Source organism: Rattus norvegicus, chromosome 4 (assembly GCF_021556685.1).
Source record: "Rattus norvegicus strain SHRSP/BbbUtx chromosome 4, alternate assembly SHRSP_T2T, whole genome shotgun sequence".
Taxonomy (NCBI): Eukaryota; Metazoa; Chordata; class Mammalia; order Rodentia; family Muridae; genus Rattus; species Rattus norvegicus.
This window is the reverse complement of record NC_141537.1, coordinates 106,125,845-106,142,942: the sequence shown is the minus strand read 5'-3', so window position 1 is coordinate 106,142,942 and position 17,098 is coordinate 106,125,845.

Here is a 17,098-nt window from a genome sequence, read left to right as displayed (position 1 = left end):
CAGGAAGTAAGAGTGGGTCACCAGAGAGTGACACGAGGTCAGCACAGGGTAGACAGGCTGTTACAAGGTAGGGAGGGGAGTTTTAGAGGAAGTGTAAAGAAGCCCAAAGCACCAGAAAAAATATACTTAGGCCTGAGCAGCTCCTGAAAGAAAGACTTAAAAGAGAGAGAAAGTGGGGGAAAGGAAAAGTTATACCTTTCTGAGTTAGGGCTCAGGAAGAAAGAGAGACCCAGCTCCAACCTTAAGGCAGTTCATAGGGACTGGTGTGTACTGTTGTTTTAAAGTTACATTTATGTATGCATAGTGGTGCGTTCCTTTAATCCCAGAACCCAAGAGGCAGATTTGTGAATTCAAGGCCAACCACGGCTACACAGTTTCAAAATTAATTAATTAATAAAAAATACATGTATCGGGCTGTTTGCTGTGTGTATGTGTGCACAAGCTTGCCACAGCACAAATGTGGCAGCCAGAGGCCAGCTTTCAAGAGTCAGTTCCTCCCTTTCACCATGTAGGAGCCAGAGTTTGAGCTCAAGTCCTCAAGCTACGCAGGATGCGCCTTCACTCACTGAGCTGTCTGGACATAGGTAGGAAAGAAAGCCCTAGACACATGGGTAAACTTCAGGCACTCTGAGAGTCAGGTGCAGCAAGAAGCCTTGTACACTGCACAGATGAAGCAAATACATCAATGTGTGGAAGAGACAGGCTGTCTTAGTTAGGGATTTACTGCTATGAACAGACACCATGACCAAGGCAAGTCTTATAAAGGACAGCATTTAATCGGTGCTGGCTTACAGTTCCAGAGGTTCAGTCCATTATCATCAAGGCAGAAGTATGGCAGCATCCAGGCAGGTATGGCGCAGGAAGAGCTGAGAGTTCTACATCTTCATCTGACGGCTGCTAGCAGAACACTGGCTTCCAAGCAGCTAGTGCTAGGATATTAAAACCCACACCCACAGTGACAGACGTACTCCAACAAAGCCACACCTACTCCAACAGGGCCACTCCCTGGGTTGAGAATATACAGACTATTCTCACAGAGGCAATGGGCAGGAAAAGCCAGGCCCTGGGAGTGTCTGGGAATTATCAGCCTAGTTTGGTGTGGATCTGGGAGTCCCACTGGCCTTGTCTCCATGAGTAGTAATGAGTAGCTGCTGGCCTCTTGGTCACACATACTAGCTAACTGAAATAGTTATTAGATATTGTCTCTAGAGGAACAGAACTTATAAAATGAATATTATATACATATATATTATATACACATATATACATATATATATTATATAAACACACACACATCCATTATATATAGTATAGGTATACATTCAATAAATGTATATATAAATAATATATAAATGTGCATATACAAATGTATATACATATGAAGTATAGTCATATAAAATGAATTTTATATATGTCTGATTTTATTAGAATGGCTTACATGCTGTGATCCAACTAGTCCAACAATGACTGTCTACCAAGGGAAGGTCCAAGAATCTAGTAGTTGTTCAATCCATAAGGCTCAATGTCTCAGCTGGTCTTCAGTGTACACTGGAATCCTGAAGAAGTAGACTCCAATGCCAGTGAAGGAATGGACTTGATAGCAAGGTGAGAGCAAGCAGGCAAAGAGAAAGCAAGTTTCCTTCTTCCATGTCTCGTACAGAGGCAACAGCTATAAGGTGTGGTTCAGGTTAAAGGTGGACCTTCCCACCTCAAAAAATGTGGATTAAAATTGTATTTTCTCATCTCAAAGATCCAGATTAAAAGTAGGCCTTCCCATATCAAATTATTTGATTAAGGAAAAAGTCCTCACTGGTGTGGTGGTGCACATCTTTTATCTCAGCATTCAGGAGAAAAAAAGTAGGCAGATCTCTCTGAGTTTAAGGCCAACCTGGTCTATAATATGAGTATAGAAAATCCAAGGTTCTGTTATACAGAGAAACCCTGTATCAATAAAACAAAAAGAAAGAAAGAAAGAAAGAAAGAGAGAAAGAAAGAAAGGAAGGAAGAAAGAAGAGAAGAGAAAAGAAAAGGAAAGGAAAGAAAAGAGAAGAAAAAAATTCCTCACAGATGAGCACAGCTCTTGCCACCAAGCTCTTCTAACCCCAAATATCTCTCCCCTCCCTGTTCTTCTTCTTTCTTTTTTTTTAAGATTTATTTATTTATTTATTTATTATACACACTGTAGCTGTCTTCAGACACACCAGAAGAGGGCATCAGATCCCATTACAGATGGTTGTGAGCCACCATGTGGTTGCTGGGACTTGAACTCAGGACCTCTGGAAGAGCAGTCAGTGCTCTTTACCTCTGAGTTATCTCTCCAGCCCCTCAGTTTTTTTATCACCCATTCTATAACAGTGATTTGCTAACTACCCTCTCCCTGGCAGGCTTTGTGCCAGGCATTTGTGACTATTTACATTTGGAATGTGTCCCCTGATGTACTGCTTTAAAATTTTAAAATAAATAAATAAATAATAAATAAATAAATTTTAAAATAGCTTTTGGTGCTATTTTGAAGGCTGTGGAGACTTTAGCAGATGGGGCCTAGCAGTTTAGTAGGGGTAAGCTTTTGAGGTTATAACCAGCTTCTGGTTTCAACCTGGGCTGTTTCCTCCTGGCTATGAATAACACCTTCGCCAGCTCCCACCACCTTCACTCATGCTCCACCCTGCCTTTCTGGCCATGACTGCCTGAAGCACCCCAAAACTGTGAGCCAAAAGTCATGTGTCCTCATTAAGTTGTTTCTGTTGGGTGTTTGGACAGGGCAACAAGAAGTAACAAAAACAGTCTGGAAGGCACAGAGACCAGTGAAATCTGGCCTTTCCCAGCACAAGTCAAAGTGCCCGCCTCCTGGGTGATAAGATTACAGACTTACCACAAGGTAACACGGAATCCAGGCCTTTGTGTATGCTAGGCGTGGTGATTTAAATGAGAATGGCCCTCTATAGGCTCTCCTATTTGAATGTTTAGTCATCAGGAAGAGGATTTACTGGAGAGCTATTAGGAGGTGTGGCCTTGTTGGAGTGGGTGTGGCCTTGATGGAGGAAATTTGTCCTTTGAGGTAGGCTTTGGGGTTTCAAAATCTCAAACCAAGCTCAATGTCCTGCTAACTGCCTTTGGATCCGGATCTAGAACGCTCAGCTCCACCATGTCTGCCGCACACTTCCATGCTTCCCACCATGATGACAATGGACTCAACCTCTGAAACTGTAAGCCAGCCCCAATTAAATGTTTTCCTTTATAAGAGTTACCATGGGGCTGGAGAGATGGCTCAGTGGTTAAAAGCACTGACTGCTTTTCCAGAGGCCCTGAGTTCAAATCCCAACAACCACATGGTGGCTCACAACCACCTGTAATGAGATCTGGTGCCCTCTTCTGGTGTGTCTGGAGACAGCTACTGTGTACGTATATATAATAAATCTTTTTTTTTTTTAAAGTTACCATGGTCACAGTGTCTCTTCACAGCAATGAAATTCTAAGTAAGACACTAGGCAAGCACTCAGCCAGTTGAATTACGATTTTGAGTGTTTTGTGGTTTTGAGACAAGGTAGTCTAGAATTTATTGTGTAGCTACAATGATCTGAATGAGAATGTTCTCCATAGTCTTAGACATTTAAATGCTTGGTCCTCATTTGATGGTGCTCTTTGGAAAGGCTTAGGAGATGTGACTTTGTTGGAGGAAACAGAACCCAAATCACAGTCACAAAACCAGAGATTCACAGAAAAGGACTCTGGAATGCCTCCCTGTCTGGTTCCCCAACAAAATCCTTTTTCCAAGATCTAGCATTTTGACAAAAGCCATTTCCTCGGGGACTTGAAGAAAGTTCCTGTTTGCTAAAAAGGGAATCATTCTACTTATCTCTGGCATGAGAAACTTGTGGCCCTTTATTAACACATGACTGGTGACTATTAACTTGCCTAGGTCTGCAGCCTCTAAGCTCCCTCAGCCCCTACTCAGAAGCCCCACATCAGCTCACAAGCCCCCTTTCTTCCACCCCCATTAACCCTGAAAAATCTTTCTTGTCCCTTCTCTTTGCTTTCCCAGGAGACAGCCTTGGCCGTTTGGAATAAATGTTTCCCTTTTCAAGCATGGAGTGTCTGCTTTGGTTTCTTTACAGCACACATTTTCATCTATTCCCCAAACCAGCTTGGGATGAGGCTGGGCTGTGATGGCAGTAGCTATTTTCTTGGTGGTGCCCACTCCTAAATTGTAAAAGCCAAGGATAAAAGCAGGGCACCCCCTATAATGCCAGGACATTGGAGGAGGAGGCTGGAGAATCAGAGTTCAAGATCAGGGTTGGAGATTGGGTCAGCATTTAAGAGCCTAGAGCAAGTTTGAGGTCAGCCTGGTCCACAGAAGACCCTGTCTGAAAAGAAAACTAAAAACCCCTCAAAGACCAGGGCCAGCAAGGCGGCTCCTTGGGTTAAGGTTCCTGCAGCCCAGCCTGATGATACAAGCCAATTCCCAGAAACCACCTGCTGGAAAGTAAAAACGGAAGGACTGACTCCTTCAAATTGTCTTCTGACATCACACACACACACACACACACACACACACACACACACACACACCACACCAAAGCTAGGCTGGATGTAGTGGTACCTGCTTTTTTTTTTTTCTTTTAAGATTTATTTTATATATATGAGTACACTGTAGCTGTCTTCAGACACACCAGAAGAGGGCATCAGATCCCATGACAGATGGTTGTGAGACACCACATTGTTGCTGGGAATTGAACTCAGGACCCCTGGAAGAGCAAACAGTGCTCTTAACCGCTGAGCCATCTCTCCAGCCTGTGGTAGCCACTTTTAATTCCAGAACTCAGAGAAGCAGAGGCAAATAGGTCTTTGTGAGTTCAGCCTGATCTATATAGAAATTCTAGTCCAGCCAAGGCTACATAGTGAGATCCTGTCTCAAAACAAATAAATAAATGAAATAAAAGTAAAATTTTAAATGTAGTTAAAATTTTAATTTTCTTTTTTAATTGACCAGGCAGTGGTGGTGCAGGCTTTTACTCTCAGCACTCGGAGGCAGAGACTGACAAATCTCATTGAGTTCGAGGCTGGTGTGTGTGAGACCAAAACAGGAAAAGTAGACCTTTCAGGCTAAGAGCTCTGTTTGCAGTTAAGAGTACGTTCCTGGGGTTGGGGATTTAGCTCAGTGGTAGAGCGCTTGCCTAGCAAGCGCAAGGCCCTGAGTTCGGTCCCCAGCTCCGAAAAAAAGAAAAAAAAAAAAAAAAGAGTTCGTTCCTGTTTGTCTTGCATGTGTTTGATCCATTTGCACCGGATGGACTTGATCACGTGCAGGCAGGAGGTATGTGGGCAGGAATCACGTGGGAATGTACACTTGCCCCTGATTAGACCTAGTAGAAACAAACACAGGTATGGGCCTGGGTAGAGTCCATTAACCTGGCCAGTATTTAATTAAAGGTTGTTTCAAATTTGGCTTAAAAGTGTGGTAGTGGTCTTATTTTTGACAAGTAGGATTAATGCCTGGACTACAAAGCAAGTTCCAGGAGAGCCAAGGCTACACAGGAACCCTGTCTCAAAAAAAAAAAAAAAAAAAAAAAAGATGTGTATGTATGTATCTGAGTGTAGGTGTGTGCGCATGAGTGTATATGCATACTGAGACCAGAGCTATCAGATCCTCCTGGAGCTGGCATTACAGGCAGTCGTAAGTAATCCCATGTGGACTCTGAGCACCGAACTCAGATCTTCTGTAACAACAGTGTGGCCTCTACTATAACCATCTCTCCAGCACCAGAGTTGCTGCTGCTGCTGCTGCTGCTGCTGCTGCTGCTGCTGCTGCTGCTGCTGCTGCTGCTTCTGCTTCTTCTCCTCCTCCTTCTCCTCTTCCTCCTTCTTCTTTTTAGTTAAAGACCAAAGGAGAAGTGTTTTCTTGTTTGTTTGTTTTGTTTTTAAGATTTATTTATTTCATGTATGTGGGTACACTGTCAGTGACTTCAGACACCAGAAGAGAGCATCAGATCCCATTACAGATTGTCCTGAGCCACCCACCATGTGGTTGTTGGGATTTGAACTCAGGAGGTCTGGAAGAGTAGTCAGTACTCTTTTATTTATTTATTTATTTAAGATTTATTTATTATATATGAGTACACTGTAGCTGTCTTCAGACACACCAGAAGAGGGCATTGGATCTCATTACAGATGGTTGTGAGCCACCATGTGGTTGCTGGGAATTGAACTCAGGACCTCTGGAAGAGCAGTCAGTGCTCTTAACCACTGAGCCATCTCTCCAGCCCGAGAAGTGTTAACTATGAAAATGGGAAGGTTTTCATTCCTAAAACCTACATTACAAAAACAAAACAAAAAAAAAAATTTAAGCCAAGTAGCACACCCCTTTCATCCCGGTACTCGGTATGGAGGCACAGGCAGAGGATAAGTGAATTCCTGTAAAGCCCAGGCCAGCCTGGGCTATATAGTAACACCCTATCTTTTAAAAAGAAAAAAAAAAAAGCCAAAGCTACCATAGTAACATAGTGGCATAATGCCAGTCATAATAATAATAATCCCTAGGGTTTGTTGAGTTCCAGGTTGGGGGTGGGAAGCCTTCAAGAGAGCAACTGGCCATAGTAGATCAAGAGAGGACTGAAGCTGGCATGGGAGGCTCCCTGGGGCGTGGGCCAGTAAGGAACCTGAGGTGTGCCTCATCTATGCACTGTGGTCAGCACTCAGCCTCCTGACTTCTCACCTGGACTCCGGATCATTAGCCGTTGTTGCCTTGCTCCCACCTGTCATCCAGATAGGACTTCCTGTTCGGTAAATTCTGAGGGTTCCTTTCCCTGCTCCTCAAACTCCTCTTTGTTCCTAAACTTCTTAGTGTTCACCATCCCCAGACCTTCTCCCTCCCTTCAGCCAGCTGGAATTTCCCGTCCCACATGCTCTCCCAGCAGGAGACTCCATTCCTGTTTCTGAGTCACTCTGGGGTGACTCAAGCGTGACTCACTCCACCGTGGCCCCTCCCACTTCTACTCACCTCGGCTGGGTGTGGCTCCTGCCCATTCACTGGCCCGGCTTTCTTTCTGCAACAACCGACGTGAGACTCCTCCCACATCCCAGGGACCTGGCACGAAAGGGACCTTCAACAAAGGAGAAATCTGGCCAGTGCAGAGGCAGCTAGACCATAGAAGCTCGAGCATTCCAATGCTGGAAAAGTAGCTGAGCTGGTTTCTCAGTCCCCACCCTTCTCAGACCCTGCTGCAATCAAGGCTCATCTGACTTTTCAGAAACCGGCCTTTCTGTCCCCATGGACCACTCCAAATACCCATTTACAGCCGGGAGCAACTATGGGTCACAGACTGAGCTAACAGTAATCATAGTAAGGAAAGTATTCAATGTTAAGTAGGATACAAACTTACGTACTAGGCAGACAAAAAAACAAACAAAAACCTTATTTCAAAGGAAATAAGAGACATATTCTTTATTATGGAGTCAGATTGAGTGCCCTGGGAACACAAATTTAAGTTACCACAAATCCCATGTCCCAGTGTGGTAAGAGTCTAATGAAGTTTTGTTGTTGTTTTGGTTTTTCAAGAAGGGGTTTTTCTGTGTGGCCCTGGCTGCCGTAGAATGATGCTTGCTGGTTCGTTTGCTGGCTTACTCTCTGTCGTGGTTCTAACTTGACCAGCCTCCTACACAGCCCAGAAACACCTACTTGAGGAATGATCCTGCCAAGAGCGGGTTGGCCCTCCCACGTCCATCATTAATCAAGACAGTCTCCCACAGACATTCCCATAGGCCAATCTGAAGCCCGGCTTGTGCACACCTGTAATCCCAGCTCTTGGAAAGTAGAGGCAAGAGAATCAGGAGATCAAGGTTATCAATGATAAGTTAGGGGGCTTAGAGACAGCATGGAGTACATGACCAAGTCTCAAAAACAAATACAAAACAAAAACAAAAAGGATGGGGAAGTGGGTTGGAGAGATACTCAGCCCAGAGAGTGGCACTATTAGGAGGTGTGGCCTTGTTGGAGTAGGTGTGGCCTTGTTGAAGGAAGTGTGTCACTGTGAGGATGGGCTTTTGAGACTTCCTTTGTCAATGCAGTTGATCTGATTCTCTTCACCTTAGCCTTAGTCCCAGGAAGACTCCAGATAAGGACAAAGAACAGCCATGTTCTTCACCAAAACCAGTCTCTACACCATATACTAACATTCTTCTCCTCTGAAACCCCCACAGTTCAAGTCACACACTCAGCACCAATGATTCCATCCATATTCCTACTAGGATGGCTGATTAAGCCCCCACTTAAAGCCACTTTCCAAATCCAAAGTCCCAAAATCCATATTCTTCCGAACAAAAGCATGGTCAGGCCTAGCACAGCAATACCCCAATACCCTAGTCCTTGGTACCAACTTCTTCTGTCTTAGGGTTTCATTGCTATGAAGATACACTATGACCAAGGCAGCTCTTGTAAAGGACAACATTTAATTGGGGCTAGCTTATAAATTCAGAGGTTCAGTTCATTGCCATCAAGGCAGGAAGCATGGTAGCATCCAGGCAGGCGTTCAAGGCAGGAAGCATGGTAGCATCCAGGCAGGCGTTCAAGGCAGGAAGCATGGTAGCATCCAGGCAGGCGTTCAAGGCAGGAAGCATGGTAGCATCCAGGCAGGCGTTCAAGGCAGGAAGCATGGTAGCATCCAGGCAAGCGTTCAAGGCAGGAAGCATGGTAGCATCCAGGCAGGCGTTCAAGGCAGGAAGCATGGTAGCATCCAGGCAGGCGTTCAAGGCAGGAAGCATGGTAGCATCCAGGCAGGCGTTCAAGGCAGGAAGCATGGTAGCATCCAGGCAGGCGTTCAAGGCAGGAAGCATGGTAGCATCCAGGCAGGCGTTCAAGGCAGGAAGCATGGTAGCATCCAGGCAGGCGTGGCACTCAAGAAGGAATTCAAAGTTCTACATCTTGTTCTGAAGGGAATCAGGAGAAGACTCTGCAGCTAGGAGGAGAGCCTCAAAGCCCACTCCCACAGTGACACACTTCCTCCAATAAGGCCACACCTCCTAAGAGTGCCACACCCAAGGTCAAGCATATTCAAACCACCACATACTCAATGGTTAAGAACATGCATGAGGACTGGAGAGATGGCTTAGTGATTGATAGCGCTGGCTGCTCTTCCAGAGGACCTGAGTTCAATTCCCGCCACCCACATGGCAGCTCACAACTGTCTGTAACTCCAGTTCCAGTGGATCTGACACCCTCATATAGACATACACACAGGCAAAACAAAATAAAATAAGAATAAATAATTTTTTAAAGGAGCATAACCCCTATCAGAGGATTCACATTTACTTCAGTGGGCACATGTATGCATGTGGCAGACCTCATATATGCATCATTTAAAAAATAACTACATTTTTAAAAGAAATAAAAACGTACTCCACCCTGGCCCTGCTGCTGCCTCTTACTGACTTCATCTCGCCCCCGTGAACTAGATCCCCACGCCAGCTCCCCGAGGCCCTGCTCCATCAGAACCCAGGCAACCACCAGGCCTGGAAACCAGTATGGTCAAGGTCTCTCTTGAAGACAAGACTGTGAAACTATGCTCAGCTAATGATTTCTTTCTTTTAATTTACCTTTTTTTTTTTTTTTTTTTTGAGATAGTCTCTCTACATAGCTCAGGTCCACCTAGAACTTGAAGTTCTCTTGCTTCAGCTTCTCAGGTGTTGGAGTTACTCGTGTGCACTATGGTATCTAACCTAATATTCTGATTCACATATATTCATATACATTCAATATGGTAATTCAGTATACACATATAATATGTAATGATCAAACCAACATAGATAACATTTTCAGATCCTTAAACAGCTTCTTGGGGCTGAGGGAGTCAAGTGCTTGTTCTGCAACTGTGTGGACCTGAATTTGGATCCTCAGTGACCACACAAGTCCCAGGAGCTCTATGGACAGCTAATATCTAGGCAAGGTGGACAACACCATGCTCACTAAGAGAGACTCTCTCAAACTAAGGTGGAAAGAGAGAAAGAGACAGAGAGGAGAAGGAGGAGGGGGAGGAGGAAGAGGAAGAGGGAGAGGAGGAGGAGGAGGAGGAGAAGAAGAAGAAGAAGAAGACGACAACGACATCTCTGGCCTCTGCATTGGCACATGGAGGATCACAACTCCACATACAAACATACACATTACACATGGGGGCAGAGCACACTGTTTTGGTTTTCTGTAGTGCTGGTTAGGATCCAGGGACTAATTTGTGCTAAGCAAATGATCATCTGTGTGCCACATCTGACCCTTAAATTTTTTTTTTTAGTTTTTTAAAAGATTTATTTATTTATTTCATGTATGTGAGTACACTGTCGCTGTCTTCAGACACACCAGAAGAGGACATCAGATCCCATTACAGATGGTTGTAAGCACTGTGCGGTTGCTGGGAATTGAACTCAGGACCTCTGGAAGAGCAGTCAGTACTCCTAACCACTAAGCAATCTCTCCAGTCTTCCTTAAGTTCTTATTAATGGGTATTAACTATATTATGAAGTGGAAACTTAAGAGTTCTTGGGACCGTCGGTTGGATGGTGTTTTGCCGGGGCAAACACGTGAAGGAATGTTTAACAATGGACACAGGTGAAAGGCTAAGGCAGACTCAGGAAGGAACGTTTCACTGAAGCAGACACAGCAGAGAGGATATTCAGCTAAAGCAAGCACGTGAAAGGACACGTGATGAAGGATTCTTTGCCAAGGACATGCATGTATTGGTCTGCCTTACACTGCATAGTTGAGCTGCATTTGTCGGTTACCATAGAGAAATGCTGGTGGTGTGCTGCAGTTTGCTGCTGCTTCAGTGGACTCGGGCTGATTGGATGCACGTGCTGAGGAAAGGCATGTGGAGGACACATGATGCTTAGAGGGTGTCAATAGGATCCAACTGACAGTGACAGAGGCAGAGCTTGGCTGATGGAGCTAGCTGTGCAACTTGTGACACAGCCTGGAATGGCGTTCCTCCTGGTCCTTCCTCCTGCTCACCTCACTGTCTCTGTTAGGCGTTGCCATAGGTGCTGATTAGTGTTTGCTAACCTGACTCTACCAAACTGGGCTGTGGATGTATCCATGAAATGTTCCCAAGTGTCTGGAGCTGCCTCCCCTAACCTGTGAACTGAACTGCCGATTTCCAGACAACACAGAGGGGACTTGCTCCAAAGAACCTTCCTAAACATGTCCACTTCCCCATATCCTTTTCCCCCCACTACCTCTGGTGAGTGGTGGGTTACAGGGAAGGTTAAAGCATTTAAGGACCATCACTAAAAATAAGGTTTGAAAAAAATTAAAATTAGGGCTTGGGGAGATGGCTCAGTGGTTAAGAGCACTGCTCTTCCAGAGGTCCTGAGTTCAATTCTCAGGAACCATATAGTGACTCACAATCATCTGTAAGGAGATCTGATGCCCTTTTCTGGTGTGTCTGAAGACAGCTAAAGTGTACTTATATACATAAAACAAGTAAATAAATCTTTAAAAAAAAAAGAAAAATTATAACATTATATAATTGTTATATTATATATAGTTAAAATATATACTTATATGTAGTTATTACTTGTTAATAAGTAGCAAAGTACATACTCTATATAGTTGTTATATGTTATATATAACCATAAATAAAACTATATATAACATAATAACTATATGTTACATATAAAAGCATAGATGGTTATTATTTATTAATAAGTAATACAATATATGATATGTACTTTATGTATATTGTTGAACTATTTAAACCTACCAGCTTCCAATAATGACACAGAGACTTATTTTTTTTTTCTTTTCTTTTTTTTTTTTTTTTCGGAGCTGGGGACTGAATCCAGGGCCTTGCACTTGCTAGGCAAGCGCTCTACCACTGAGCTAAATCCCCAACCCCAACTTATTTTTATTTATGAATGCCTAGGCCTTATAGCTAGGCTTGTTCCCAAATAGCTCATATATCTTAATTAACCCATTTATTGTAATCTTCATCCTGCCATGTGACCCATTACCTCCCCTTCAGCCCTGACACCTGTTCCTTCCACCTTTCAAATTTCCCCCAAGTCCCCAACCACCTGATTCTTTCCCAGAGTCCCCTCTTCCTGGATGTCCCACCTTTTCTCTCCTACCCTGCTACAGGCCATCAACTCTTTATTAAACCAATCCAAAGATGGAGAAGATTTTACAAAACGCTTCATAAAAATAACAATACCAAAGTCCAGACAGTACTCAGGACTCTGCTAGTACAGAAAGCAACATTCGAACAAAGCAAAGAGAACCTTTACCCAGCACACAAGATTATCCCAACATATGTGTATATACTCGTTTGTTTTGTATTTCAAGACAGGCTTTCTCTGTGTAGCCCAGGCTGTCCTGGGTGTTCTGTAAACACCAGACTGGCCTTAAATTCAGAGATCCACCAGCTTCTGTCTCTACAGTGCTAGGGTTAAAGGCATGCACCACCACAGTGCCCAGTTAAATAACTGTATGTTTATATGTCCCACTGCGATGTTTTAGTTTCAGTACACAAGTACAATACATACCGTTTCAATTAGGAAAGTGGGCGCCTCCATCTCATCTTGGCCCAGGGTGACCTTGAGCTTCTGATCCAGCTGCATCTTTTTCCTCAGTGCTGGGGATCAAAGGCAGAGCTTCTTTGCACATGCTCAGCAGGTACCACACCCCCCTGCATGCTAAGGTCCTAGTTACCGTTCTATTGCTCTGAGGAGACTCAGTGAACGAGGCAGATTATAAAAAAAAGCAGTTAATCGGGGGTTAGTCTCAGAGGGTTAATTCGTTATCATCATGCTGGGAGCTTGGCAACAGACAGGCAGGTGTGGTGCTAAAGCAGTAACTGAGAGCTTTGTATCTTGACTCACAGGGAGCAAACAGAGAAAGTACCAGGTCTGGCGAGGGCTTTTGAAACCTCAAAGGATAACCCCCTTGACACACCTCCTCCAACAAGGCCACACCTCCTAATTCTTCTCAAACAGTTCACCAACCGGGGCCAAGCATTCAAACATCTGAGCCTGTGGGAAGTATTCTTGCTTATACCAGCACTCTAGGTTAGTGTCCTACAGGCCCATACCTGTGCTTCGGAGCTAACATGTCAGCTCACTGACTGTACCTGTGTAGCTGGCTTTGGGACTTGATCGTAAGTCAGAGGATGCAGAAGCAGTCCCGGAACTCTGTTCCCCAGGTGCTCAGTGCTTGCTGGCGGGAGCTGCAGGGCAGGATGATGCAGAGGTGCATGGGGGAGGGGGAGGGTGGTGAGGTTTTTGATGAGCCCAGCAGGTATGCTCCAAAGTGTCAGGCTGAAGTGGCAGAAACCAGAGGCAGGACCAGAATGATGGGTGTCAAGGAAGATCAAATGTGTTCAAAAGGAGAGGAAAGAACCCCGGAGAAGCCTCTCAGAAACGCTGATGTGTGGTCAGACATTGCTTTCTGGGCTCTGGTGAAGTTCAGTGCTAGAACACTTGCAGGTTCTCTGTGATGAGGCCCTGGGTTCAGTCCCCAGCATTAAAGATAAAACCAAACTGAAGAAATACATACATACATACATACTACATAAACACTAAATATATACATACATACTACATACATACATACATACATACATACATACATACATACATACATACCATGGCTTTGATGCCCCTGCCCCAGAAAGGTACTAACAGAAACATCTCCACCAAGACTGAGGCAGCTTACAGGTATGAAAGAGTTCTCAAGAAAAAGCCTCTTGGACTGGAGAGATGACTCAGTGGTTAAGAGCACTGACTGCTCTTCCAGAGGTCCTGAGTTCAAATCCCAGCAACCACATGGTGGCTCAAAACCATCTGTAATGGGATCTGATGCCCTTTTCTGGTGTGTCTGGAGACAGCTACAGTGTGCTTATATATATAGTAAATAAATACATCTTATTTAAAAAAAAAAAGAAAAAGAAAAAGCCTCTCATGTGTTTAAGAGTCTACAGGTAGACTCAAGAGAACTGTGATTGTGGGAGTTGGAATGTTGCAGGTCCACAGTCAAATTCTCTTAGGCTATTTTCAGCCCCCTTGGTAGTCCCTTTCACACCTATGGGTCTGAACTAACATCTGCGTTATCTGGTGAAATCTTTTGAGATATACTAACCAGCCACTAGCTTCCACCAACTCAAAGGCTAAGAATATCATCAGACTCTGAGGTTTCAAAGCTTTGCCACAGCTACCTGCCTTGATATGTCCACACATGTATATTAAAAACACCTCGAGTGATGACTTCCTTTGTTCTGTTACTATGAAAGCTTGAGAGAGCTGGGCTGTAGCTCAGTCGGTGGAGTGCTTGCCTAGCATGCAGTGAGCACTGGGTTCCATCCCCAGCACCACAAAGCTCAGCATGGCCGTACGTGTCTTTGACTCTGGCCCTGAGAAGACAGAGGACCGAAAGTTCAAGGCCATCATCAGCAACATAGGGAGTTTGAGGTCAGTCAGGGGCATGTGGGACCCTGTCTCAGTGAATGAATGAATGAATGAATGAACGAAAGAATGAGTGAAACCATCACCATGTTGTAACATGGTATTTGAGGTGACTTAGATTCGATTTCTTGAGCCAAGATAATTTATATTTGTGTCCAGAATACATTCTCTTTTAAAAAATATCTGTCTGTCTGTCTGTCTGCCCATGAGCCTGAGCATATGTCTGCATACCACATGAGTGCAGGAGTCTTCAGAAGTCAGAAGAGGGTGTTGGTTAGATCCCGTGGAGCTGAAATTACAGGCAGTCCTGAGCTGCCATGTGAGCGCTGAGAAGCAAACCCAGATCCTCTGCAAGGGCTGCCAGTGTCCGTAACTGGTGAGCGTCTCTCCAGCCCCCGGAGTAAGTTCTCTTACTGCTTTTGAAGAACTGTTTTGTGTGGACACAGGCTATGCTCTTGTGTGGGGCCCTTCCACCCTGGCCAGGAGCAGCTCAAAGAATGACTGATTATAGTCAGTCTCCAACGACTTCCTTTCACTAAAGTTCACCTTCTACAATGAAGTATCAGTCACGTCCTCTGCAGGAACTGTTGTTTGAAGCAAAATACAAGTTTCGGCTAATAAGGTAATTAGAATATTACAAGGAAAAGTACAGGTTGGGCTTTTCTCTGTTCTTGAGAGAAAGGAAAACATACGCACTCTCCAGGACACAAAGCACAGCTGTTTGCTTATAAGTAGCCCCTTGGCTGAAAGGGTTCCCCTTGTGCTGAGTTTTGAACCTACAGCCCTGTACATGCTAGGTGGGCTCTCTACCATTGAGCCACATCCCCCGCCCTCTACTGCGGATCCATGTCTATATTACAGGTGAGGGCAGGCACAAGGTAAGGCAAGGTCCATGATCTGGCAGTGAAAAAGAAAGGTGGGGGCAGCATTTTTGAAAGGCAGGAGAGAGGGAGAGAGAAAGAGAAGAACCAAGATGGAGGCAGAGCAGGAGGACCCAGATCCGTGTGGCTTTAAATGGCCACAGGTAGCTATGAATATTTCATAAGGGATGGATTTTTACAGGACAATTTGTCTTATCTAGGTGTGGAGTTTATATCAATGTCAATTGGTTGTGAGTATTGTGTGGATGTTTTCGTGGAGTTTACTGATATAAATCTGATTGCTAACTAACAAGTTTATTGAGTTTTGATGTTAATGGGTTACTGGGAGTTGTGACTATAACAACAGAGGGCGGATGCTGGGAATGGGAGCAGAGTTTGCAGCAGGGGCAGGCCAGAGAGTAGCCATGGAGACGGAGAGACTGCTGGAGTCAGTGAGTAGCAGGAGGTAGTGTGGCATGGTGCCTGGTGTTTGGCATCATTTTCAATGATTTACCGCTACGTTTATTTGTATTTCCAACTACTGAGACAACTATATGGCTCCGGACAAAATCCAGAACAGGTTTTACCTGGAAAAAAAAAAAAAAAACTAAAAACTAGAAAGCCAGCCGTGTTAGCTTACCCAGTAAGGCCTGTGCTTTGGAGACCGAGGCAGGAAGAGTGACATAACTGTGAGGCCAGGCTGAGATATTTATTGAGATCCTGTGTCAAAAATACCACATACAAGAGGTGAAGGACGGAGCCCAGCTGGTAGAGTATTTCTCTACAGTGCACGGAGACCTGGGCCGACTCCCAGCACCACGTACCATTTATTCCTCTGATCAAGAGAACAAAATCTCTGGCCTAACCCAGTTGGGCCTTAAGCCCAGTCGATCCCTTGGCCAAAGGGACACCCCTAGGAAGGTTGGGTCATTGAAAGCCATGTTGAAGAGATGGCAGAATAGTTAGTCCTTTAATAGGAATTGTGCTTTTCCCGTCCAGAATCCTGGCCCTCTGCAGCACTTCACTGGGCTACACCTCGAGGCTTAGGAAGTCCACCCACTTTACTGAACTTAAAGAAGGGCATGTTTCCTCCTTTCTTCTTTTTATCTCTTTTCTAAAGACACTTCCCTTAACGCTTCGGGTCCCTGCCCATGTCTCTCACCCCTGCACCCTTCACCCCTTACTCTTTCTCTGAAGCCTCCCTTCCCAGCAGGTGACTGCCAGCTTCAATAGGAGAGTTCTTTCTCCTCTTCTCCACTGCCTGCTCTGGGTTTTGTTTTGTCGTTGTCATAGTTGTTGTTTTGGTTTTTTCAGGCTTTGTGTATGTGTATGTTGTTTTTTAAAATTATTTTTATCAGTTATTTTATTTACATTTCAAATGTTATCCCCTTTCAGTTTCCCCTCCAAAAACCCTCTATCCCACTCCCCTCCCCCTGGGTTTTTGTTTTGTTTTGCTTTTTTTAAACCCAAATAAAACTGCCCTTGGGCTTCAACTTAAGTCAGTTCTTAACTGTTTTTATCAATGATAAAATTCCAGTAATAGTGTAATACTGCACACCTGTAATTATAGCACTCAGAAAGCACAGGCAGAAGGATCAGGAGTCTATGATCATTCTTGGTTACTTATCCAGTGTAAGAATGTGCAATCCTCTCTCAATTAAAAAAAAAAATCCCTATAAAACAAGCTATCTGAAACTGGAGAGATAGCTTAGTGGTTAAGAGCTCTTGTTGCTGTTGTTGGGGACCCCAGATTCATTCCTGGCACCCACACATTGTCTCACAACCATTTACTTGTAACACCGGTT